At 27.5% G+C, this 27,153-nt stretch overlaps 2 long non-coding RNA genes across 2 annotated transcripts; one reads left to right on the top strand and one right to left on the bottom strand.

Annotated features, from left to right (window-relative positions):
- The first annotated feature begins 16,120 nt into the window (after positions 1 to 16,120).
- LOC125369489 lies at positions 16,121 to 18,311 on the top strand. Its single transcript, XR_007215191.1, has 2 exons — positions 16,121 to 17,468; positions 18,123 to 18,311. It is a non-coding gene; the product is annotated as an uncharacterized LOC125369489 (long non-coding RNA).
- A 1,291-nt stretch (positions 18,312 to 19,602) lies between these two features.
- LOC107261897 lies at positions 19,603 to 23,868 on the bottom strand. The gene is made up of 3 exons (XR_007215190.1): positions 22,912 to 23,868; positions 20,425 to 20,526; positions 19,603 to 19,923 (listed from the first exon to the last, which is right to left on the bottom strand). It is a non-coding gene; the product is annotated as an uncharacterized LOC107261897 (long non-coding RNA).
- Positions 23,869 to 27,153: the final 3,285 nt, after the last annotated feature.

Raw genomic sequence — 27,153 nt, 5'->3', positions numbered from 1 at the left:
ATGAATTAAAAAATTTTATAATTAAAATAGTAGTAACAACGATGCATCAATATATAGATAACAGATAACGGTAAAAAGAACTGTTAAATCAATGACCCTAAATGATGCATTTGACCAAAACATTAGACATATAAGTAACATTTAATACACCATTCAATTATTAGTCTTTTTCTTAAGAGTGTTAATTTACTCGCATAAAAATTTAAACTAAATTCCTTAATTTTAAAGAATTATCGTAAATTTATCTTTCTTTTGTGACCAATACATATTTTGTTGTCTTTACAGTGTTTCTTTTATCACAACACAAGTTCATTACATTAAAACTTGATCATTATTAGATAAACATTCTTTTACTTTTCTTGTAAATGTTTAACAAGACAATACATGAAGATTAATTATTGAAATTGATCAATCAACTTAGCTATCAACTAAAAATTCTTGTATGAATCGAGCTTCGTAGTATCTATAAAAGAAGTTTGAAAGTATTGGATGGAGTTTTCCGACCCCACTAGATGGCTAAGTTGATTAAGATAAATAAGATTGTAGAAAAGTATCTTACTTGTAGAAGATTATATGTACTTGTTCAACTAAGTTTCAGTCTTTTATATAGGACTTGAAGGTCTTCTAATTATAGTGGGAGTAAGACTATGTAAGCATGATGTCCAAAATTCTATAAGAATTAGTCTTTTTGATCATACAGTGATATCAGATTATTTCAATAGAGTCCAACTATGATATGGTCTTTTTAAATTTTTTACACAATTTAAAAAGTTATTATATATAATTATTTAATAAAATAATAATTAAGAATTGATCTTTTAACTTTGATTTTTTTTTTCTCTTAATATGAACCTTATTGGCTATAACTATGTGACTCGCACTATGTCCACTAAGTCTAACCGTTTGACATTTTCTTTAACCTACTAATTCTAATTTAGTGTTTCGAAGCAACAATTACTAAACATACTAATATTTTAAATAAAATAATTAAAAATAAATGAATGAGCCACTACTACTGGCAAAATGAATATAAACTACATTTTCTTCTTAATAATCCAAATAATTTAGGCCATATTGATTTTAATAAATAATTAAATGAACTACCAAATGCGACTTATATTAACTAAATATATCAAAAAGCAAAATAAAGTGACAAGTTAAAGTGTTTAACAAATAGTTACTATCAAATGTAAGAAGTCAGGTTTAGAGATAAACTGAAGTCTAAAAAGGAAATTATAGATTATGTTTAAAAAAGAAAAGAAAAGAAAAAAGACAGAGAAAGAGAGCGTACACTTGAACCGTACGAGGGCAGAAGGTCAGAGGAGAGGCAGTAGTGGCTCGTGCAACTTGACTTGTCACGAATCATATATACATATTACATATAATTTTATTATCAACTGTGAACTTCAAAAATTCACTGCTATTCTAAACCCAAAATTAAAACTCAATTCTGATTTAGAAGAAAATGGGGCCCACATCAATTATCATCTATTCTTAATTATATTTTCATATTTATATTTATAAATATATAATTTAAGTTTATAAATGATAACAGAAATATCAAATATCTACTCAGTCCCTTCTTCACTTTGTTTTGTCATTTATCCCTCCCCACACGCTTGCTTGGATTCTTCCACTCTCTCTCTCTTTCTTTCTTTCCCAAAAATTCCACTCAATTCTTCTGCTTCTTCTTCTTTTTTTTATTTTTTTATTTATCTTTTCACCTTCTCTGTTATGGGTTATATCTCTCACACTATGTTACCCTTTTGTTTCTTTTTTGTTGTCCTTATTCTCAATCCTTATTCTCGCGATAATACAATTAAATTTTTGTTTCTCATTTAAATTTTAGCATATAAACAAGTTTTAACTTAGTTCATTAACAAGATTGTGTTTAGCTTTGCATATCAATGATTTGTTTTGAATTAGATTTGATATTCTGCTCAGTTATCTCATTCAATTTTTTTAAAGTTTAAAATATTATTTTATTTTAAAAATATTAATATAGTTGCGTATTTATGACAGTCTACTACTTTTAAAACAACTAAAAAAAAAATTTATGTTTCATAAGTCTAAAAATTAGAAATAAGAGAAGTGTGAATGAATCAATAATAAATTAATTTTAATTTAAGTCTAATCATTAGTATGACTTAAGTCAAATTAATGAGTTTGCATTTTTACATTAAAAACTCTTTTATATTCTTTTATATATCTAATGTAGAATAATCTTTACATCTTTCGACAATAACCAACTCAAAATTAAATATTGAAATTTAGAACACATTTTCTTATGGATATAATAACTTGAGTATATATATATAGTATTTATTGTGGAGTTAAAAACTTGAATTTACATATTCTCAATGTGTATGTTGCATGCATTCTTTTGGTACATAGAGTAAGGCAGACATCTCATCGCAAAGTTCGTATTGCATTGATGATCAATGCCTTTTCCCTTTCAATTAATTGACATAAATTGAAAACCCATCCTAGAGACTTCACTTCTTCATCTTTGCTCTTTCCTTTTCCCTTTTTCTTTTCTTAATAGAAGAAAAAAGAATCAAAAGGAAACATCAATAGAAAGTATAGTTAGGTGGTAAAATGGACCCATTTTTAGTGTACAGAAAAAGGAATGCTACAACTCAATGAACAAGTGCCAGTCAGAACAGATATAGTAATAAGGACTTTGCATTGAAATGGCAATTTCCTGAATCTCATATTACTGTTCCATCATGCCTTCTTCCTCAGACTTGTACTATGATTGCATGCATATCAAAACATTATTACATATATAATTTGGATTACAAGATAATATGTTTTATTAACAATTTAAAAAACCTGTAAACAAAAAGTAAAACAAAGATTATTCTAAGTTCTAATTAATATCATGAAAAACTATACTAAAATTAATTCTCGACCATTTAAACTTTTATGGGAGCTGCATTAGGAAGAAAAGAAAATCTAATATTTACAAATTATGCATATGCTGATATATAATTACAACCCGTATTTACTGCTGTTTATATATGGACTCTAATATTTTCATCTAATGTTTTATAAGTTTGCCAAAAAAAAAAAAATTAAAGATAGAAAGGGGAGAATAAACAGTAGGAGGATGAGGCGTTGGGGTGGGCCGTTGATACGGAAAAATAAAGGCTAGAAATGCGCCGACGGGAGCAACTAATCAGTCACATGATCAATAATAATACGACACCGTGACCAGACTCTGTTGCGGCAACACATCGGACAACGACAGGTGACTGATACCCTCTCCTCTATCGCTTCCATCTATCTCTATTTATGTTAGCCATAAACCTATTTTTGGGTCCCTATAATTTTTCCCCTTTACGTTCCTTGGTCCCTGTTGTTATCAATTATATTTTAAAAAAAATGTTAAACTTCTATTTTTATCATTTCCATGTCCTTTCATTATTGTGAATGAATAAAAAAAAAAACTTATGCCAAAAAAGATATTCAATCATGTTATTTTAGGGAATTTCTAGACTTTTGTTTTAATCTTTAAATCTTTGCCCCCATCATTTGTAATTTTTCTAGTATTTAGTTTCCATATTCAAATGCTATTTAGGTTTTAATTTGCCATATTATTACCTTAGTTATTAAGTTTAAGATAAAAAAAACTAAGTTTCAAAACTTTTGTATAAAAAATGTATCTTTTGTTTATATTATATCATGTTATTTTTTTTTGTTCTGATCTAATATGAAAAATTGGCCTAAACTTCTAAGATAGAATAATTTGATAAGATTTAAAATTTATTTTCCACTTATACTAATGGAACCTTCAAAATTGCTAAAACTGTCATTCCCACTCTAAATCCAAAATTAAACTGACGCTAATTTACAAGTCAATTTTCACAGTGAATACTTATCTTGTAGTAATCCATCATCTTTTTAAAAGGTGTTTATTTTAATTACGGCTTTAATACGAAGATGGATTGATTTTAATAAATAATAGTTTTTTTTTTTTTTTTAAGATCTAAGTGAATGCACCATCTATAGAAATATCATCTTGTCGCCCTAACGATCTTATTGACTGGCTTTAATTTCTGGACAAGTTTTTTGTGCCTCTCTTTTCTGTAATTAAAGGTTTTGGTATTATGAAGTTTTGAGGGTTTTTCATGTAATGTTTGAGGGTGTAGTAACTTTCAGAATGTAAATGGGAGCCTATCGGTCTTAGGTACCAACGAGCAATCCATCCTCTCATCATGTTTTTATTTATTTGCATTATTTTCTTTATTTCAACGCTTATTCTTAATTATTGTTCTAGGTATTTACAAAATTAATAAACATTTCATATAAAAATTAAAGTTTATTTAAAATAATAATAAATTTATAAGGATCCAATAAACTAAAAATTAAATACCCTTACTCGTAATGTTTAATAATATCTGAGTTCAGGTTCCTAGTAGAAGAATGTACAGATAACAATAATAGGAGTTTAAGGATTACTTCAAAAAAGAACAGTTGATCATCAAATACCAAATAAAATAAAGTGGAAAAGCCCAAGAATGTATAGATGCCTTCTGGCTTCATGTTATTCCCTTCTCTTCCAATCATCACACTCAAACAAAATCTACCACTTCTTATCTTTTGAAATAATTACAGATACTCTCCACAAAGTTTGCTTTATTAGACACATCCCATTCCTATATTTTTTAAAATAGGATCTTTGTTTGAGAAAAATCTTAAATAAATTCGATCTATTATTAAATCCATAAATTTATTTAATTATATGGTGATATATGACTTTATTTATTAATTATTTTATTTTTATTGGTTGCCTTATTTATTACTATTAACAAATTAATAAATGAAGTCATACGTTACTATACAATTAATTTAGTCCACATATGATGTAGCACACTGAGTCTACTCAAGAATTTTTCATCTAAATATTTTCTATATGTTAAGTTGCTATGTTTCATCCCCTTTGAATTAATCTTTTGACTCGATTTGATTTAAATGTTAATTATAAGTCGTTATAAAGTTTATTTTATTTTTAAAGAAATAAAATAATTTTTACAATAAATTATTGATATTTTTTTCTTTTTTTAAATATTATTCTATCGATCACTAGTTTGTATTAAATTTATTGACAAAAATTTTAGATTTTTGAAAAATAAAATAAATTTTACAATAAAATAAATTTTGACTTTTGAAATTAAATATAATAATAAAAAAATTAAGTTATATAATTAGTAATTTTGAAACCGTCTTAAAGATTTTGGCACTTGTATGCTAAAATTTGTAAACTAGCAGATTACGAGAGACTTAATAGGTCTTTTGATAAAATTGTTATTGACGATAAACTTCATATAGGGAAATGTTAATTGAACTTTTTTTGTAAATCAAAATTCAAAATCAGAAATTTATTTAATTTATTCTTTGGAACCTTTGGACAAAAATAATAATACGAACATAGAAACTCATATTTTTATGACAAACAAGTGAATATTAATGGCATATAAAAATTTGGAAATAGGAGGGCATTTTCAGAACCCTATAAACCATTTTTAGGATAGCATGTGTACAAATTTCACTCATTTTTATTTTATGTGAGCGTCATCAAAAATTTAAGTAATACCGGATGCAGTTTTTTTATTTTTAAATATCAATTGTTATTTATTTTATAATAATTAGTTCACCGATATTAATTTAAGGATATTTGATATATAAGTATTGGAGAATAATTAATAACTATTCAGCTCTATTCAATTATTTCGATGTATTGTGTACAAACAATCAATGGAATTTGCCATGACTGTTGGTTCAAATATATAGTAGGTTATTCCTATTATTATAGTTTTGTATTTATCTGTTATGGGTTCTAAAAATGGAAGAGCAAGACAAAAAAAGAAAAGAAAAAGGGATGAGCTAAGCCTAATGTTCTTCTATAGTTGGAAAAAACAAGCAGAGAAAAGTGTAGTCAAATACGATTGCAATTTGTAGGCCCAAATCCCAGTGGGTTGCTTCATAGGCCTAAGATCCTCATTTCCATTTTTTTACTCATTTCCCCACCTTTATTCATTCAACAACTTACCTAATGAACGTCTTTGTTGTTCACAATCATCATTCCGTTGTATGAATATACGTGCTCTTCTCTTCTCGTCTCGTCTCGTCTTGGTGTATGTCTCTGTTTAATACTCGTATCATTATAGTGTATATACATAAGATTAATTCTTATAATTATAGTGAGATAAATATTTAATCGGTAATAAATTCATTTGATTATTTCTTAATCTTATTAGAAAAAAAATTAGTGCAGATATGAAAGACTTGAATTCGATATCTTTACCTTTTGAAATTAAATGCTATAAGACAGGAAGTGAATGGGGAACAGAAGAATAGAGGCAGGGAAGGGCAGTGGGGTCAGGAGTGGGCTAGAAAATGCCATACTGGTCTTAAGGAGCTGCTGGCCCTTTGTTATGGATGCTTATTTGGTCACAAGATGTAACCCTGAGAGAACATAATTTGTCTACTTCTTCTTTTTGGCTTCTCTTCTCAATTCCCTATTCTCTATTCTCTACTCTACACATATCCTACTCCACCTTCACTTTTCTTTTCTTTTCTTCCAAAAAATAACTTAGATTATCATATTACAATAAATAATAATAGTATGTGTCATATATGCTCCTAAAACATGTGAAGGCCCACGTGTGCATTGGCCTAATAATATTTATTTTTTTATTTTTTTAAACTTCAGATGATGGTTTTTTCCCATTTAATGAACCCGAGTTAAAATAATAAACTGTATATACAACAAAGCAAAATTAAGATTAAATTTTATAAAAGAAAGTGGTTGGCTTTAGTTTGATTTAGAGAGTTTGATCTGTCTGAGGCACAAAGACTCTTCTACAAGTTTGCCATATTAACGGCTCCTTAACTTTCAAGCCACTAATTCTGACTACCCATTGAATAATTAACTAATTAATAATTAGTCATTTAATGGACTTAAATTTTGTAAATATACATCGACTTCACCATTAAACACTTGAATAAAAGTTAGTTTAATACCCTCAAATTATATATATATATATATATATATATATATATATATATATATGTGACTTTTTCCCTCCCTTGTAGATGTTTAGGTCAATGGGACTTTCCTAGCTCTGCAGATGAAAACCACCCAATTAAGCCAAGGTTCAACAGCAGATGATAGCATGCCCATGCATGTTCAGTACACATTTCTATTTATCTATTTATTTATTTAATTTTAAAAATTAAGGAATATGTTACTCTTTTTATTATTTGAAAAGGGCTTTTACTGTTATGATCTTATTGAACTACATAGAATAGGAGAATTTTCTTTATCAAAATTTATTTTAAACCTTTAAACGTAGTGTCATTATTTAATTAGTGTCACATGATATTACAGTTGTGATTAAATCTAATAATTTAAATATATATACAATAGTGTCACATGACACCAAATTAATTACTATAAATACGGTAATAATATAAATAAATCTTTCTTAATTATTTATATAATTAGAAATATACTAAGTTAAGTTAACTATTTATGTAGTTAGGATTAGCATAATTAATTATTTATGAGGATTTATTACCGGAAGGTCTTTTAGGAATATAAATAAGAAATGTATCAAATTAATTTGGTAAATTTAATTAACTCATCATGGTTGTTTTAAAAAAATTAAAAAGATAAACTAAATCCCAATAAGTTGCAAACGTTTAACTTTTTCTTAATTATTCAGCTAAAAAAAGAAAATTCTAAATTTAGTTTTTAACACTAAACATGAACCTTAAATCAATAAATAGTCCTCGCACCTATTTTATATAAATGTCCTCTAACCTAATGGCACTTCGTTACAAAGAAATCAATAATATATTATTGTTCCATTGTGGAATTTCTTATAATATAAACTTTTAGCTCGAGAGATTATACATACTACTTTTTATGATATTATTGATTTGTACTTTTAGTTGGAATTATCACTTCATTATGTGGAAAATCAATGGCAGAAGAGAAGAGAAGAGAAGAGAAAATAAGAAAAAAAATAAAGGAATGGTAGAGCAGAAAAGAAAACATTTGTGTTAAAATTATTCATCAAAAACATAATATAATTAACATTTCTTATCGTTTCACATGTAAATTTTAGCGGCGAACCAATTCTGTCGCTGTTAATATGAAATTGTATCAATCGAATGCCAACATATTTTGCTGCCTTACAAACAACTTACGGACAAAGGCTTAATTTGCCCCTGGTCTCGTCTCAAGGGGCCAAATAAAATCAATATCATATTTTTCAATAAATAAACCCCTTAACTTCTATTTTATGGCCATCTAAATCTAAATTTTAACAAAATAAGAGAGTGTAAATCAATTGTTCTTAAAAACGAGTGAAGCTAATATAACTATATTCTTTTTATGTATTACTTTTTTTTTTATTATTATTATTTAATGTTGTTGGAAGAATTCAACCAATTTTAATGAGGTTGATATCAACCTTGATCTACCCAACTTTCTTCTGTAAATCTTGATATAGCAATAGTGATATAGTGTTGAAACAATGACGATGATGGTAGTACAAAGATGATAATTTGGTTTTTTCTTACAATAGTTTTAGCTTTTAAAATAGAAATATAAATAATTTAATAATATAATAATATATTTTGGAAAACGAGTTATATATTTAAATTTTTATCTATTTGATCTACAAAGTATTAAGTATTTTAAGCATTATTTGTTAATAAAGTTGAAATTCTATTTTACAGAAGTTCAGGAATAGAAGTTACCCTTTGTCCAATAAGTTTTAGTAACGAACAAGAATTTGATCGCCGAATCGTGCTAATTCCATACGAATCAGTACTAAGAAGCATGTGCCCGGAAAAATAACAAACGAAGCTTTACTTAGATAGAGCTTTGATTTGATTGGCCTGAACTTGGTGGTTAAACTCTACTGCGGTGGAATTTTGATAGAAGGATTTCTTTACTTTACTAATGCAACGCAGTCAATTCCGTTTGTTAGAACAGCTTCCATTGAGTCTCTGCACCTATCCTTTTTTTTTATTTTAAGTATTATTTGTTAATAAAGTTGAAATTCTATTTTACAGAAGTTCAGAAATAGAATTTACCCTTTGTCCAATAAGTTTTAGTAACGACATGAATCCGTCAATAGGCTTATTAATAGGCAACAATCTGTCAATGAATTCAAAGGCTTTTAATTGAAACGCTTGTTATTATCCATTGTGTACTTAAGCTACTTGGTCAAGGGTGGCTTAACATCTTAGGCAATTCATCAAAATGAGGTCTTTTAACTTAAAAAAAAATAAATATTAGTTAATATATTTAACATTAAATAATAATTTTGCTAAAAAGACAGTATGATTTATATAAGAATTAAAAGAATTTTTGTGCTACTTTACCATTGATCTTTAAGAGAATAAAAAGATATTATGAGATTTATTTGAAAATTCGAGGTTCTTTTTATATAAAAAAAATAAATTAATTAATAATAAAATAGGCAATTGTGAGATTTTTTAGAAATAAATAATTATATAATGATGATATAATATTATCACCCTTATTAATTTCAAATATGTTAATATTTTTTATTTTAAATTTTAAATTTGTAGACTAATTTTATGATGTTCCTATTTTATAGACTCTGAATACCAAATTATATTTTTAAAATTTTAAATTCTTTTCACTTTTAATTTTTTAAAACACTTTATATTTTTTAAACTGTAATATATATAGAGCCTTTATAATGTGGAGGACATTAGACGATTGGTTTAATGGTAGGCCTGTAATTGGTGATCGTTACCTTGCCGTCACTATTAAAGACAAAAAATGACGAGATAAGCAATTCTAATCATAATTAATGACAGACAATAATCCGTCACCAATAGGTCATCGCTGTTATTGGCTCTAAAGTGATACCTTTACTATGCAAAAAGTTAGCGACAAAAATTATGTCTGTTGCAAATTCAAATACATTTTTCTTTGCCATTGTGTCGCTAATTCAATGCCCTTTTTTGGCCCTTTATTTAGCCACAGAACTTATATGGTAGTAACAAATATGTTGCTAAAGAAATATACAAAGTTGGTAAATAAGAGGCAAAATTTATTTGTCTAAACAAAAATCTGTACAAATTACATATTTACAATATTTTTGAGTAAAAAAGATTTAGTTCTATTGAGTTATGTTGAATTCACCAATCTTTTTTCTTTATTATTTTTATGATTCAGTACTCATAAAAGTAATTTTAAATTGTATTAATTGGTACTTGACTATAGATTAGTAATTTATATTTTAGTTAAATGTCTTTTCACATGAGAACAATAATATTACACTGTAAATATAGATTTTATCAGATTTTCCATTGCCCCATTTATTGAATTACATACATACCACAATTCCAACCATTGTCTTAGTTGGCTGATTGTGCCACAATAATTTAGAATTTTGTAACAATGGGTCTCATAACTAGTCGGTCAAAATCAAATTTAGAATTTTGCTATACATTTTTTAAAATATACATTTACAGTTTCAGTCGGGTATTATATATCAACAAATGTGTGTGTATATATATATATATATTATAGGTAAAAAGTACGGATAATTCCTTAAACTTTTGGCCGAATCTCAATTAAATTCTTAGGCTTTAAGTTGGAACAATTACGCTCTTAAACTAAACAATACCGAACAATTAAGTCCCTCTATGCAACTCTATTACTACTACTATTAACTACTTTGGCAAAAAGTATTGATAACCCCTAAAATTTTGCAAATCTAAATTAAGCCCCTTTATTTTACTCCGTTACTATTACCGTTAACTATTTTTATTGATATGACCTACATAAAATAATAACCAATGGCATAAAGACACCTAAATTATAAATTCTATTTTTATATTTCTCAAAATAATACTAAATAAAAAGATAATACAAAAATTAAAATAATTAATCCAATTAAAAAAGATAAAACCTATATTTTCACACCTAGATTTTTTTTTGTTCAAATAATTTTTAAAATTTTTGTATTATTTTTTTATATTATCTTTTAAAAATATAAAATAATAGAATTTATAATCTATGTGCTTTTATGCTATTGGTTGTCATTTTATATGAGCTATTATTAATGGAAATAATTAACAGTAATAATAATGGAGTTGCATAGAGGAATTTAATAGTTCCGTATTATTTACTTTAAGAGTTTAATTATTCTAATTTAAAATTTAAAAATTTAATTGAGATTTTGTCAAGATTGAAGGGGTTGTCCATACATTTGCTAAAATAGTTAATAATAATAGTAATTGAGTTACATAAAAAGGCTTAATTATTTCATATTTTTTAATTTAAAGACTTAATTATTTCATATTTTTTAATTTAAAGACTTAATTATTCCAACCTAAAATTTAAAAGCTTAATTGAAATCGGCTAAAAATTAAAAGTGTTATTCATCCCTTTTACCTATATTATATTTAAGATAAGTAAATTGCATCAATTTTTTAAAAGGTAAATTTTAGAAAATCATAACAGTATATATATGTATATACTAGTGAATAAAGCTAGACATCACTATCATAACATGCAAATATTCTGCTGCGCATACTAACTCGTGATAGTATATATTTATGTAATGTTGTTCAAAGATTATATGAAAAATAAAATAGGATATAAGTTTCGATAGTTAAAATTCCGGACAATTTTTCGAAAAAAATTCACATAAGTCTATATTATTTTGAAAATATAGTGATCATTTTACAAGGAGAGAAAATGTAAAGATTTTATATATAAAAATGAATTAAGGCATGGATGATCATACCTGTTATTAAAAAAAAAAAAAAAAAAAAAAGAGAATGAAGTTGAATACTCAATTATTAAAGCTATATATGTTGGGAGTTGGTTTTGTTGATGGAAAAGGGTCCATTCTCTTTCCACCACTCTATGTCTTGAGTTAAGCAAATGATGCTAGTGTTGCTATTGCATGAAAGTCATGTCAATTTTCTAGTAGGGGCCAATTACATATATATATATATATATATTTGTCACTCTTTTTCTTATACTCGACAGCAACAAATCACCATATCCAATGCTCAAAAGAAGTTTCAAATTAACATATCAACAACTATATATGGGTCTAGCTGCTTTTTCAATTATTCAATGCTTCCTTTTGGTGGCTCTTTTATATATACACTCTGGCCATGTTTGTTTTGTGAAAAGTATTTTTTTTTTTTTTAAAAAAATAAATTATCTTTTGGTCTTTGATATATTTAAAAAGATTAACTCAAAGAAATTTATATTTCATGATATAATATTTTATGTTTTATTATCTTCAGAAACATGTAATAAAAAGAAAAAGAAATGGTATATAAAATCTTTTGAACTCGAGTTGAATTAATAAGAGTACTGTCCGCAAAAGAAAAAAAAAAAAACCGCCGCCCACTTGGCGCCGTACTCTGTTTTACTTTTAAGTATTAACAAAAGAAAGTAATATCGGAACTGATAGAATGGAACAGGAAGTGATGAGGCGGACCTGACTGTAACGGGTCTTTGTGCCTCTTTATTATTTATTATTATTTTGTTTCGGCCCATTTTTCTTCTTAGGGCCCACATTCCCAACAGCACCCACCTCCTTCTAGGCCCACTTCACATATCATAATGTGATTTTTACTATTCTCATATTATTAATATCGCTTTGTTAATTAGCACACAAAAAAACTATTTATGTTTATGTTAATTCAATCATTCAATGTTATAAATATTTTCTCCAAAGGAAAAAAAAGAAAGAATCATCCAATCATATTGTTTTCTCATTGCAGATAAATATACGTGTTCAAATGTCAGGTCATGCCAAGTTTGATTTGATTCGATGATATTTGAAATTTTTTGAATTTGTGTCGGAGTCTAATTTAAATTGATTATTTAGATATTAATAATTTAATTTAATTTAATTTATTTATATTTTAACTCAATTATGTCCGAATATAAAAATTATATATTTAAATTTAATTTTTTTGAAACACATAAATATATTTATAAATAAATTGATTTGTGGAAACAAAATTATAAATATTTAATCATAAGATATATTTGATAGTCAAAAGATCAATTATTTATAAACCTTGATAACTTCATTTGTTAACACATAAATATAAATTATTATTACTAGAATCCATGCATATGAAAATGTAAAAAGTAGTGATTTGTAAAAATTGTGTGAATGATGGGTGTATATATTTTACTGGTGGGCAAGCATTCTGTATAGGTGATAATATATCATAAAAAAATTAAAATATTTATTAAATTAAATTAAAAATTATAATAGTAAACTGATTAAATAATTAAAATTCAGACATTTAGCTACCTTGCTGCGAGTGGACCATGCACATGAAGATGTTAAGTATAGGTGATAAACATGTAGATGTATGTTAGGCTAAAAAAGATAAAGAAATTTCCACCAATTAGGAACATGTACCATATGCCATCATGTCTCACAACCCATCATCGTCATGTCATTTACCCAAATGAAAGACAAGACTGATTTCCTTGCATGATTCTTGATTTGATTTTTCTGTTTGTATTTTTCATTGCTTCCCTTCTTTCTCCCCTAACAATCAAAAGATTCATCAAACTTTCGGCTACACATTACTAACTAGTTTTCTTTCTTCCCCCCCTCCATGATTGGCTACTGTTATCTTTTGTGAATCATATATTATCGATTGTTAAATTATTATATGGGAAAATCACTTAATAAAAACAAAAGAAGAAGCTTTTTTTAGGGCTTTTTTGAATATGTAATATTTTTCTTGATAAATCAGTGAATGAAATATATAATATTAGTATATGAGTCATTGATTTGTTTAACAAAAAACATACCTAAAGCTAAAAAATATTACTTTCCCATTATTATACAACTCAGTGCAGCAGCAATTGTCTATATTCAACTTCACAATTATAATTTAGAATTCCAAATTAATACATTTTTGTGATATTTTCTTCACAATATACTGCGCAAGAACATATCGGAAGACAATTTCTTTTAATGAAAATTAAGGTAAATTCGTGAATTTCCTTAAAACTAAGGAATTTCGTCTGAACTGTTGAGTTATATTAATTCAACCTTCTTTCACAATATCACTATTTGTCCAAAAACTCATGTCATTACGGTCCATATTAATATTTCATTTATTTTGAATAAAAAAATTTGTCTGTTTTGAGACATATAACGTGCAATGAATATTAAAACACTCCATGTGTTTTTTTATTTTAAAGAAAACCATATCCTATACAGATGAGTTATTAGCATAAAATTATCTTTAATTTCTTTTAGCATATGAAAATGCGACAAATTGATTATTCCATCCTTTCTCATTAGTAAGCCTTGCAAAAATACCATATATTCTAATTTATATTTTGGAAAAATATTATATTAAATTATTGTAGTTCGATGGATCAATGCCGGTATATTCATATTAGTCATTAATATTAACAATAATAATTTCATTGTTTTTACCAAATACTTATATGAATTTATCAGTTACCAATTATTAGTTGAACTAAACAAGCTTTATAATTTGAGTTCTCTTTTTTTAAGAAAAAATTATAAATATACTATGAAAGAGAATTAAAATGTATATTTTGATAAAAAAAATCATACATCAATATAAAAATATCCCCTCTTGACAATCATCAATCATGTTACAGTAGATTGCTATTATACAGAAAAAACGCTATACTCGGTGACATTAAACTATTTATCTATTTTATAAATATTTTTTAATAAATTCGATTGTTTGAGTACAAAATTGAATCTTTTTTTTCACCACCTCCCATAGGGGGAAAGCTCAACAACACCTTATAACAGAGGACTATAAAACTCATATAATTAAAAATCATAAAAGTCCTCAAATAATACTAACATCTATTTATTTATTAAACTAATTAAAAATAAAATAAAATATAAAAAAAAAAGACTATTAGTGATCTAAAAGTAGCGATAATAGGCAAAAAAAATTCTGATAAAAAAATTATTAAAAAAAAAAGAAGAGAAATGGCTAGAAGTTTTATTTCTCTTAATTCCAATTTATTTTAAGTCATGTATTTGTGTTATTAATAACAAAAGAAAGATATTGATAAATCTTGAAAAATTTCCAATTCCATTGATTTTCTTTCTTCTTTTTAAAATTAGGAGACATGGACAATCACAGTGATGAAAACATAAATTAAAATAAGGATTAATGTAGAAGAAAGAAAGAACACAGGGATTGGGGGACCATAAACAACCCATACCCTTTAGTTACAAATTTTCTTTTTTTATTAAAAACAAGAAAAAAAGAAAAACCTTGATCACATGCCGCCATGTGATGGGGATGGGGTGTTGTTGTAAATTTCTCTTTCGATTTTTCTTACTTTATTTTTCTCAGATATAATATATATTTTATTTTCTTGGACAAAAAATATTTTATTAACTTATATTTTGTTATTTGTTTTTTTTTTTAAATAATTAAAATTTCCTTACCAATCAATCTGAACTGTTTTTGAATGTACCCCACTGCGCACTCACTAGTAAAGTATGCCTTTTGTGAGTAAAATGCGCTCTTGTGAGTGAAGTGAACCCTACTCACCCCCTTCTCTATAAAGCTGCTTGCAAGATTATATATGGTAGAGTGGTCCATGAATTTTGTATGGGCATGCTCTCTCTTCTTTCTCTCTCTATCTCACTATATTTTCAGTGCAAGAAAGAAAAAGAAAAGAAATGAAAAAGGATATGCGTGTGAGATCTGAGAAGAATTGAAGTGTGTTCTTGCTGTTGATGATGATGGTTTTCGCTTGCAAATCCTGGTCATGCTATTCCACAGCTTTCTTGAACTTCCTTGTTACTGCTGCTTTCTTCAATCTTTCTAGAGATTAAGCTAAGTATATGGCGAGCAAGCAAGCAACCCCATGGAAGCTCAAGAAAGCTGTGGGAGAACATGGCAGTTTCAGGATTTTGTTAGTTTTCTCTTGGCTCTTTTTTTTTTTTTTTTCTTGAATTACAAGATCTCCGATTCTCCGTTTTAGAAGAAACTGAAGCAGCTTCAAGAATCAAGAATCAAGAACCGGGTTTTCTGCATGGATCACGGTAATTGTTTTTATCTGAATTTCTGTTCTTTGTCACTCTTTATTTCAGTAGGTAATTCTTGAGAATTCTTGCACTTTAAGTGGATTTGATGCTGAATTATGATATGGGTTTTCATTCTTCTCCAAGATTTTTCCATAAAATCTAGCAATTCTAGAAATCTTGAGGGAGGAGATTTGACATTGATGTAGAATTGACTACTTCTCCTTCCCACAACAGTACGTTTGAGTCCATGCATGAAAAAAGCATATGCATGAAAAGTAAGTAGCTAAAGAAAAATGCAAAAACAATTACATAAAACTTAAAGAAAATTGTGGGTTAATGATTAACCAATTAAAGACAGTGATGATTGAATGAGAAATTGCGAATAAAAAAGAAGAAGAAGAAGAAGAAGAAGAAGAAGAAGAAGAAGAAAGAAGAAGAAGAGAGAGAAGATTCCCTAGCTTTCCTCTTTATCGTCAATGATGATAGTTCTTCCTGTTGGCCTTTTGGCTTAGCTTCTAGCATGATCTCCTACATTTCCGTGAAAAAGGTTAAACTTTGTCACTTTGTGACATCAGATTTTAACCACTCTCCTTCAAACCTGACATCATATTTTTTTTACCTTTCTTTCTCTTTCTATATGAACATGATTCTGTGTTCTAGTCCTTTTCTTTTTGGGTGGGATCTCAACAGTGGTAGTTGAGGAGTATATATATAAATATGCAATAAGATATTATGTCATAATTGACATTTCCTAGCTGTCTAGCTGATGATCTCAACTGTCCAACCAGCACAATTATTCTTCTTTCTTTACTAGCTGCTTCTATTTTCTTTTCTTTCCCTTGACAATAATTAATTACTATTTCTTCTTGTTTCTCCTTTATTGATCTTACTTGCACCTTGGTTGTGCCTTGCATTATAACCAAGTTTTCAAATTCCTGTTTTCAGATATGTTACTTGTCAATTATAATTCTTCTGTATCAATTTGCACAAAATTACCCTTCCTTTTGATATAAAGAAATTCAAAATGATTTGGCTTTAGATACCAATATATATATATATATATGGGTGTCCCATGGCAGTAACTTCACCTTTTTCTTGATTTGATTTCAAAAATTTCTGAATAGACTTTTTAACCTATACTTATGATTTATGGAATGCACGTACGTTTTCCCCTCTTCTACGCCTTTCATTTCTTGAACATAATAATTAACCTTACCTTCTTACTCTTAGAATTCTTAGTTTCAGGATATATAATTATTTCATTTTGAGTAGAGCGATATATTTGTATACAGTGTCAGTGTTGTTACTTGTATATGATTTTGGCAGGTTAGATGGTCTGCGGTGCCAATTTTGTTACTTCTATATGGTTCTTGGCAGGTTAGATCATCAGATTGGTGTGAGCAATTAATTAAGGACAATTATGTATCTAGCTAGCAACTTAGACAAAATATAACTTTGGGTAATTACAGCTGAGGAGTTTATTATTAAAAATTTAGTTGCCTCACAAGCATTCTTCTCTTCTCTCTTCTTTTCTTTGTTTTTTCTTCCATAGCTTTTTTTTATTTGGGTGTGGGGGGATTCTAGACTTATTCAGTGATATAGCTTGGCAAACCTTAGGACTCCAGAAAAGAAAAGAAAAAATAAATAAATAAATGGAGTAGAATGATCCAATGCAAGATTTAATGTTTAGTGGATGAATTCATGATTAAAGTGAAGGAAAGAAAAAGGGGTAGCATTAGAGAGAAATAATGTAGCTTTGTTAAGGGAATCTTTCCTTAATACAAAGTAATGAAATGAAAGCTGAAGGACTAATGTTTAGCCAAGGAAATGTAAAGAAAGGCCAGGGTGATGAATAAAGGTAGGTCCACATAAAAGAAAAGAAAAGAAATAAAAAAAAAACTAGTTTATAATAGGTCAGACAGAGAAGCATGGCAGATCTTTACAGAGTAATATATAGAGATACTGTTAATGCAGTGATCAGTGTATACTTTTTGCTAATATTAGACCCCTTAATACTTCTCTCACTTTCAGGATTGCCTACTCCATCAGTATCCAATGAAGTCACTTTGTGATGCAACATGGTATTCAAGTACTGTAAGCTTTTCTGTTTGATATATAGTAAGATTTTTTTATTTTCTGTGTTCTTCTTCTTTTCTATTTCTTTTTTCCCAATTTAAAAAATGACCCAAGAATTAATAATAACATTTTATTTTTTATTAAGATGTTTTGCAATTTGGAAAATATTGTTCTTGCTTTTGAGGCTAAAAGCTGAAGCAAGCTTTTGTTTCCAAAAACAAGAAAAGAATCTCTGAAATGCTGACCCAATTCTTGAAGAATCGTCCAAATATTTTCTATGGTGGGATTTGGCATGCAGCTTCCCAACTCATTTCTCCCGTACATCTCCTAAAAACCCTCATGCATTTTACATATAATTCATGATGAAACTAGTTAAGCTGCTACGCATGTGGGACAGCATCGCACTTAGGGTTCAAACAATTAATAATAGTAATTTATGAGAAAGCAGTTAATTTAGTAAATCCATTGCATCAGATTAAAAGATGTATATAATAAAGCTGATCAAAGGCTATAAAATAATTGAAATGATTACCAGATTAGATCAAATAGTTTAAATTGATCAATGAGACAAAAGTTAACAGCACTAACACAGTAAAATGAAATATATTATTTTATTATTTGTGCACTAATTATAGCTGTTGCATGATCATATATGGTTTATTCTTCTTACCCATCTCTGTTTTCACGATCACAAAGCACAAGAAAATCTAAGCTTTTTCCAACCAAAGGAAACCTATTTATTTTTATATATTAAATTAAATCAGACAAACAGATCATACCTTTTTTTTTTGACATTTGATGGTATTATATAGGGTGAGAAAATCGACATACCCACTAATCCTATTACTTTAACTTTAAGCATGCAATGCAACATTTTCATTAATGCGTTGCAGAATGTATTTTAATGGTGTTTTCTCTTTTCTCTCTTGGCCACTAAATTCAAAAGGCAATTTACTTTTCACCACTAAAATGACGTTTCAGTGATAGCTACTAATGACAGATTTTTCCAATTCCTTTAGCTCTTGGTGGGAAGCTTACGTTTTGTTAAGAGAAAAAGGAGTAATTTTCAACAAAGAAAGAAAACTTTTCAAGACTGATCTCACCATAACAAAGAAAGTTCTCCTATACCATCGATAGAATTTAATACAATATCTGACTTCAATAGAACCAAATATTCTTGGATCTAGGTCACAATGCCTAACAAAAATCCTTAACTAACACAAAAGTCTTGGTCACATTAGCTTAATCTCTTGATCACTGCTGAAAAGAACACTTTAGTGGTAAGATCCTTAAAACTGTCACAGGATTTGGTACAGAGGGTAATATGAGATATCAGTTAATGTAGTTAAATAATTAACAAATTTATACTATAAGTTTTGTTAGGCATGGCAAAAGACTGGAGACATAATTATGCAAAGAAAATAAGGGGAAAAAAGAAAAGAAAACGAGAACATGATCCTTCATTAGAGCATTTCTAGCACCCAGCAACAACTACTGAACCTGGGATAATGCAAATCAGCCACAACCAAACATGTCTAAGCATAGGCACCAGATCTGCATCCATTAGAGCAGAAGTACATACCAGCAGAATATCAAGTTAAAATCTGCTGGAGCATTACTATTACAACAATTCGCACACCAGTTGAGCATTACAATCTGCTGGAAAAGCAGCTCTCAGTCCTCAGCACTTTGACGACAGTAGATAGACAAAGAACTTATGCCTTGACGTGATTACGTGCATTAATAGCTCTACCAACTAAAAATAACAAATTTTAGTGATTAACATCATAATGAAATGGCATATTATCTCTTTCATAGTCCATAAAAGTAAGAGACTTGACAGACTTCCCTTCTATCAAAGACAGGTTTACCCTACTTTTTCTTGGATGAGAATGAAGCAGATAGAGATGAGAATGGCGTTCGTAATATATGTCAATCATAGTGTTTATGTAAGCACTTCTGGTTCTTGATCAAGTCCATAATTTTCTTTGAAAAATCCAAAGTAAATAAAATAGAAAAAGTATTACAGATTATGCTTTGGAGCAAAAAATTAATTTCTTCAATTAAAATGCGTGTAATCAGAAAAAAGCTTTAAAACTGTATTTAGAAAATAAGTAAAGCCTCTTTGGTTGATTTCTAAATTCAAAGAAAAGCATGACAAAGCACCATTCTCCAGATAATCCAAAATCTCATATAATTAAATATATATAATAGACCAAACAAAATTTGAGAGTCAATAACCAAATGTCAACCTCACCTCAGTTCTTTAAAAGCAGAAGGTACCCAGCTTTAGGTTATCATTCATGTGAGCTCATGTTTGGTACACTTGCTTGAATAGAAATCCATATCTAATAGCATACTTGCAGGAGAATAAAAAGCTTCAGTAACATAATAAAATTTCAACAGCACCAAAAATATTGACCTAAAAAAACACAAAATTAGTTGTCATATATTAAGACAACCAATTATGTTCCTCAACAGTAGCATTATTGTACTAGGCTTTGGACAACGCACTGAAAATCACCTTCAAACACAGAAAGTTCAACACAAAAAATGACCATTGTAACAGAGAAAAAAGAAACCTCTAGTAGATTTATAAAAAACTTGAAAATTGAAAAGTAACAAAAGAAAACTCTAACCTTGATTATCAACAATGGGCTCTTTTGTATTTCCATATACAGTTTGTAATATCGCTGAATGAGTTTTATTTGTTGTAAATAACGGGTAGGTAAAGCAATTCTAGATCTTTAATGTACTAGATAGCAAAAAAACACTGTTTTCTTTGGAGTCTGAAATGTTGTTTGAATGTTGGAGAATGAAGATAATCAAACAAAACAAGAGTGGTAGTTGAGAGTTTCAAATGATTTACGGGTTTCAACTTTCAAAAAATTGATGACAGACCCCCAAAATTGAAACATCTGCATCAATTCCAATTGTGGGTTACAACAGCTTGGATTCAGGAACTTTGTCCTTTTTTACTATTGGGGTTAAAGAGGTACAAGAACTCCGAGGGTAGAGAGATAAGAAGCAGAAATTGTCTAAAGATATAATCCCAGCAGATCGAACTATTAGCAATGAGCAACTAGAAAACGCATTCAATTAGTCAGCAACATAAAGAATTGCGTGTCATAAATTTAACAAGATTAGCCAGTATACACCTATGACCAGTGCATTAATATCATATAACGGATCAAAAAGGAGGCAGCCCATTAATTGGATGGATTCATGACCCTCGTGAATGTCTAAAAAATCCAGCTAAGTTCATAAAAATTAAAAAAAGAACCCAGACAGTTTTATTACACTGTACACTGCATAATTTTCTTCAGAGTTTCATGTATACGACACACATATAATATAATATAATGTCGGTCCAGCTATATCAATATTACAGCTCGGTGACTAGATCTATTCTGTAATTGCATAAAAGAAAGATGGCTATACAGATAATATTGTTTCTACTGTCAAATGAGAAGGCAGGAAAACCATGATATGATTTTCAAAGCATGTCAGCCCTAACAAGACAAGACAGTGAGTGCTTTTAGGTGATCTAGAAGAACAATTCTTGACACTTTGTTGTCTTTACCTTTGTTTGTACAAGTAAAGAAGAATAAAACCCTAATTCCTCTTCTAAAAGTTCCATGTAACAAAAGAAAATCTAGTTAATTTTCTTTAGTTTGTTTTTGTTTATTGCCTTACCATTAAAGCTTTACCTAACCATTTAGCAATGAATTAGACTCACTTTTGCCCTTAGAAAAGGGTAAGCTAGCAAGCATTGTGGTCCATATTTCATGTATTCTACATGTAAAATCTGCACACCCTAAAAGGTGATTAAGGCTCAAATCTTAAATTATTAAAGCGTAATCAAGATTTACACATACACAAGCAAAATAATAGTAGTAGCCGGCTATCCAGATTTTTTTTCTTTTGGGGAGCAATGGCAGGATTTACACATAACACAAAAAAAAAACACATCAGATTCTATCCTTCTTAGTCCTCGCAATGGAATGTAAAGAAAAGGACTGAATTAACAGTTACTGTACCTACCGACAAGTTCTTATAAGAGATCAAATACGGTTGTATAATTTCAAATATTTGTAAGTCAAATTATTTTGTCATCTCCAGCTATAGTTCCAAAAATTATTATTTGCAAGCAATGAACCCTCCACATGGGTAGCCATAAAGATTGTCGATACAACCAAAAAAGAAATCCAAGAAAACAACAAAGGATGATTGAAAAATGACACAAGAAAACTTAACTAAATTAAAAGCTACATACCCAACTAAAAGAATCCTATTTTGGTTTTGCATATATAAATCGGACTCCATTGAAGCTAGGTGAGTACATGCTGTAAGCACCAAAGAAAAAAAGGAGCGGCTTCTTCAGGCCTTTTTCAGTCCATAATTATACGCCTTTTATATTTACAAGACAAGAGTTGCTCCATAAAATTATGCACCAAGTGTAGGTAAAAGGATTTAATAGATATATAGTCAGAATGATTATGCAAAGATCTAGGTTTTAAAGCTAACTCCACCCATGGAGATAAAATAAAAATCAGAAGAGGAATATGTATATGCACATTTAAATATTCATTAACAAGCAGTATCTCACAAAGAAAGCAGAATCAAGATACCTAAAAATAAACAGATCCGGATCAAATAAACAAACAAACAGACAAACAGACAAACAAACAAGGAACATAATCAAATTGAAAAAAGGATTAGATCAAAAGTGTATAGTATATACCAAAAGCTTGATGATTAAACCAAATTGGGTGCTGATTTCTTGACCCTGTTCGTATCTTCCCACAGCTTTATTGAACCGCAAAAACAAAACAAAAGAAGAAAAAAAAAAGGAGCCAGCCGTACAGTGGCATGCAAGCAATTGCAAGGAAGCAAAAGCACTACTACCAGTTCTGTAATAGATGCAGTTCAAGAAAGCTGTGGAAGAATACAAAGAGAGTCATTTTTATCTGTTCATGTAAACAAGAAAACCCTAAAAACAAGAATGGAAAAGGATTTTCTTGGAAGAACAAGAAAGGAAGAAAAAGATAAGAGAGAGAAGGGAAATTGTAGCGCACAGGTTTAGGGAGATGGAAAGAGTGGGTGATTGTGAGGGTATTTATAGGATAAAAAACGAAGGTCTTTTTACCACCAATCCCAAGAAGAATATTGGGCCTAAAAAAGATTACTCAACCCCACTTTTCTTTTCTTTTCTTTTTTTCTTTTTTCTTTTATTCACTTTCCTTCTAAATTCTCTTTTTCCTTCATCCCAAACAAACATTACAAAAAGCTGTCTACGTTTGATCCCATTAACCCTAGCAACTCATTTTTTTTTTCTTTCCATTTTATTATTTTATACTATTTATTATAGTTACATATATAGATGATGTATGATGAGTATAATATTTGCTTTACTTTCCATGAATACTTGTGCGGCTCTGATGCAACTTCCCGGATCTGACGGTGCCCGGTTACCTTATTTGGAGGCACACATGTGGGTCCCACTCCAGATCTGTCCCGTGCATTTGGTTTTAAAAAGTCTTTCCTTCACGCAACATATTAAGCGCGTGAGTCACGCCTTCACTTTTTTCTTAATGGGTCGGGTATCCTCGTTTAATACGGGTCAAGCAATTTTATTTTATTTTCAATTTTTAATTTATTTATATCTCTTTTTTTTTTATTTAAGAACAGATTAAACTAACTAGCTCTAAATAAAATTAAATGGTATAATAATATATTTTAGGTTTGAAATAACATATGTTCTTAAAAATAACTTGTAAGCTACAACTAGTATACATTTAGAAAGATGTATTCGATTAGAAAATTATGTTGATTTTTAGATTTTATGCGTATATAATAAAATATACTTATTTTTGAAACTAAAATTCCATTAACATTCTCCCACAAAACATAAAAAAAAATTAATTACTTATTAAATGGGCTAATTTTATAAAATAAATCATATTTTAGAATATTATTTCTTTTATCGGTTCACGACTTTATTTTTCCTTTATTCTTTATAATGACATTAAAATAGATATATTATATTTATTATGAGGCAGAAAGTCGTTTGATTTTTATTTTAATATAATATATAGTATTATTATGAGATAACTTGAAGCTATGCATTGTATTCCGTTGATTATTTTTTGTAAATTCTTTTCATAACTTTTCCTTCAATTTAGATAGGTTAGTATGTTACAATAAAATTTGGGTGGTGCTTAAGAAAAGTTTTCACAAATTAAATTATTTTGATACATAGAGGATTTTAACGAATTGGTTGAATTAGATAACGTATAGGATTATACCAATCATCTTGGAGAATATAATTTAAAATTATAACATTGTTGTATTGTTTGTCTTTGTGATTTGTTTAGCACAGACAATAGATTTTTACTTTTTTTTTTTATTATTAATGAAGGAAAGGGACTAATTAAACTACTAAAACCTTAAAAAAATTATTTGGATATCCTCTCTTAACATTATATTAATTGTGAAACTACATTTGAAGTCTAGTTCAAATGGCAAAAATGTTTGCTCTTGAAAATAAGAGGTTTCAAGTTTGAGTCATCTCATCTGTATTAGGTAAATGATGACTATCCTATATTATGTAGTCCATGGCCAGTTGACCCTCTCATGAATCAAATGATCTTAAAAACAATTAAGTCTTTATTGTTCTAAAATTAATATATTTATTCCTTGAGAATTTTTCACAATATACACTCTAATTCTTTCAATATAAAAATTTAAGAATTATAGTATACTTTATTAGTTTCTAATATTTTAGATATACATGAAAATATTTAAGTTATAGTTTTAGAATTATTATTCAAGCATTTCAGCCGTATGATGAAGTATTTACAACATTTAAAGCTCGGAAATAGTGATTTTGGCTAATTAAGTAGTACCCTCATTGATTTTGTTCCAATTCCTGAAATTTAAGGAGTATAAGAATTTTCAATTGCAATATAGTATGTAAATCAATATCTTTTTTCCTATTTTTTATAAATTTTATTTTGTTACCCCAGATCATTTTTTAAATTACGGTGGTTCCTCTTTTCTTATTTATATTATTTTATTTTAATCAATAAATATAAATTTTTTAATATCTGTATATTTATTTTTTTATTATTAAATCTCTTAATTTCTCGTTTTATAATTTTCTTATTTTTTATATGAAAATTTTAATTATACCTGGATTTAATTCTTCCTTTATCATTGTATTTATAGAATTTTACACATCTGAAATTAACTACTGAGTGTAGTACATAGATCACTAAATTACAAATCAAAAAAGCTTCGTTGAAGTAATTTAAAAATATAAAGACAAATTTTTACTATTCAAGTGAGATTTTTTTTTTTTTAATTATAATATTTTTTTATTTTTATCAATGAAGTTATACTTCTTATTTTTGAATGAATGAAATATAAATGATTTCTATTTAAAAAAGAAGCATAACGATTTTTTAATTTAGATTTTCTTTTTTATTATAATATTATGAAATCCGTTGTTATATTATAGAAAAACACAATTGTCGTTAAAGAAAAAGAGCTACTAAGGTTATACGTGTGTATATATATATATATATATATATATATATGTGTGTGTATTAAATTAGGAGAAATAATTTTGTTTTGGTATGTATTACTATTTCGACACATAGTGTTTTTGCTTTGACATATATCTTTAGCTTTCATAATAAGATTCAAGTTTATGTGTAATTTTATAATTTTAATTTATTTATTAATAAATTATATTATAATTAAATAATTTTTAAGAAAATAATATTTTAATAATATTCTTAAATATTATGTAACCAATAAATTAATTTTATAAATAGACAATGACTCAAATTTTAGAAAATAATCTTTTAAATTATTATTTTAATTTTATATTAAATAATAAATTAATTTTTTAATTATATAATAATTTATAATCTTAGAAAATAGTAGTATCAATTATAGATTAAAGTATTACCGTATACACTAGGAAAATTAATTAATAATATTTTAAAATAATTTTTATATTATTATACTAATAAAATATTTAAAATTTAAATTTTTGAAAGAATAATTATATATATATTTATTATTATTTTTAAAATATTATAAATAACTATAAAGTATTAAAATGTTATTAAACTCAATTTTATAATAAACAAGTAGTTGTTATTTAAATTTTTGAACTTTGATAAAAAGAAAAAGAAAGAAAATTATAAAACACAAAAAGATACATTCATTTTTTTATTAACCTTATCCATAAATCATGCCGCCGAATTTTCTTTAAAAAGCAAAGTCTATTACTTTACAAGAATAAAACAAACACTTTCTAAAAGGCAATGAGTTAGTGGGTAATTTTATGTGGTTAAAATCTTTTATAATTAATTTTTCTAGAAATTATCAAAAAAACTATATTTTTATTGTTTTTTAATTTCTTGTTGTCTCTATTTATTTACAAAAGAAGATATTTAAGGAATGGAGAGTCTTCTCTCTTTTATATTTGGGTTCTTATTTTTTAATTCAATAATTTCAGATTTTTTAGAACCAATTATTTTTGCTGATAATTTAAAATAATTAGATTATTGTTAATCCTTATCCTTTGAATATTTGAATTTAAAATCCCACATTTATGAATTTTATTTTAAAAGACTATATAATGTATAGCAGTACAATTTTAGTTTACTTTAGAAATTGTGTTTGAATGACAAGTATAAAAACATCCTCAGTACATTGATGGTTGAACGGGCCATCCCCCAAACTTTAAATTTTTTATTTATATTTGAAAATTAGTACCGCATAGCCCCTAAAATTTATTTATATTTTATACCAACCTCTACAGTTTTAAAATAATTTCAATTATATCCTCTTAATCTTTTTAAAGCTCTTATCTCTATATCCTATGTCAATTTCTATAATTTTATTTATTTAATATATATATTTTGGATGTATTCGCTATAATATCTCAACAAACTTCATTATGATTTAT

The sequence above is a fragment of the Ricinus communis genome, chromosome 3 (genome assembly GCF_019578655.1).
Source record: "Ricinus communis isolate WT05 ecotype wild-type chromosome 3, ASM1957865v1, whole genome shotgun sequence".
Taxonomy (NCBI): domain Eukaryota; kingdom Viridiplantae; phylum Streptophyta; class Magnoliopsida; order Malpighiales; family Euphorbiaceae; genus Ricinus; species Ricinus communis.
The sequence above is the reverse complement of the archived record's forward strand: the minus strand, read 5'-3'. Positions and strand labels throughout refer to the sequence as shown.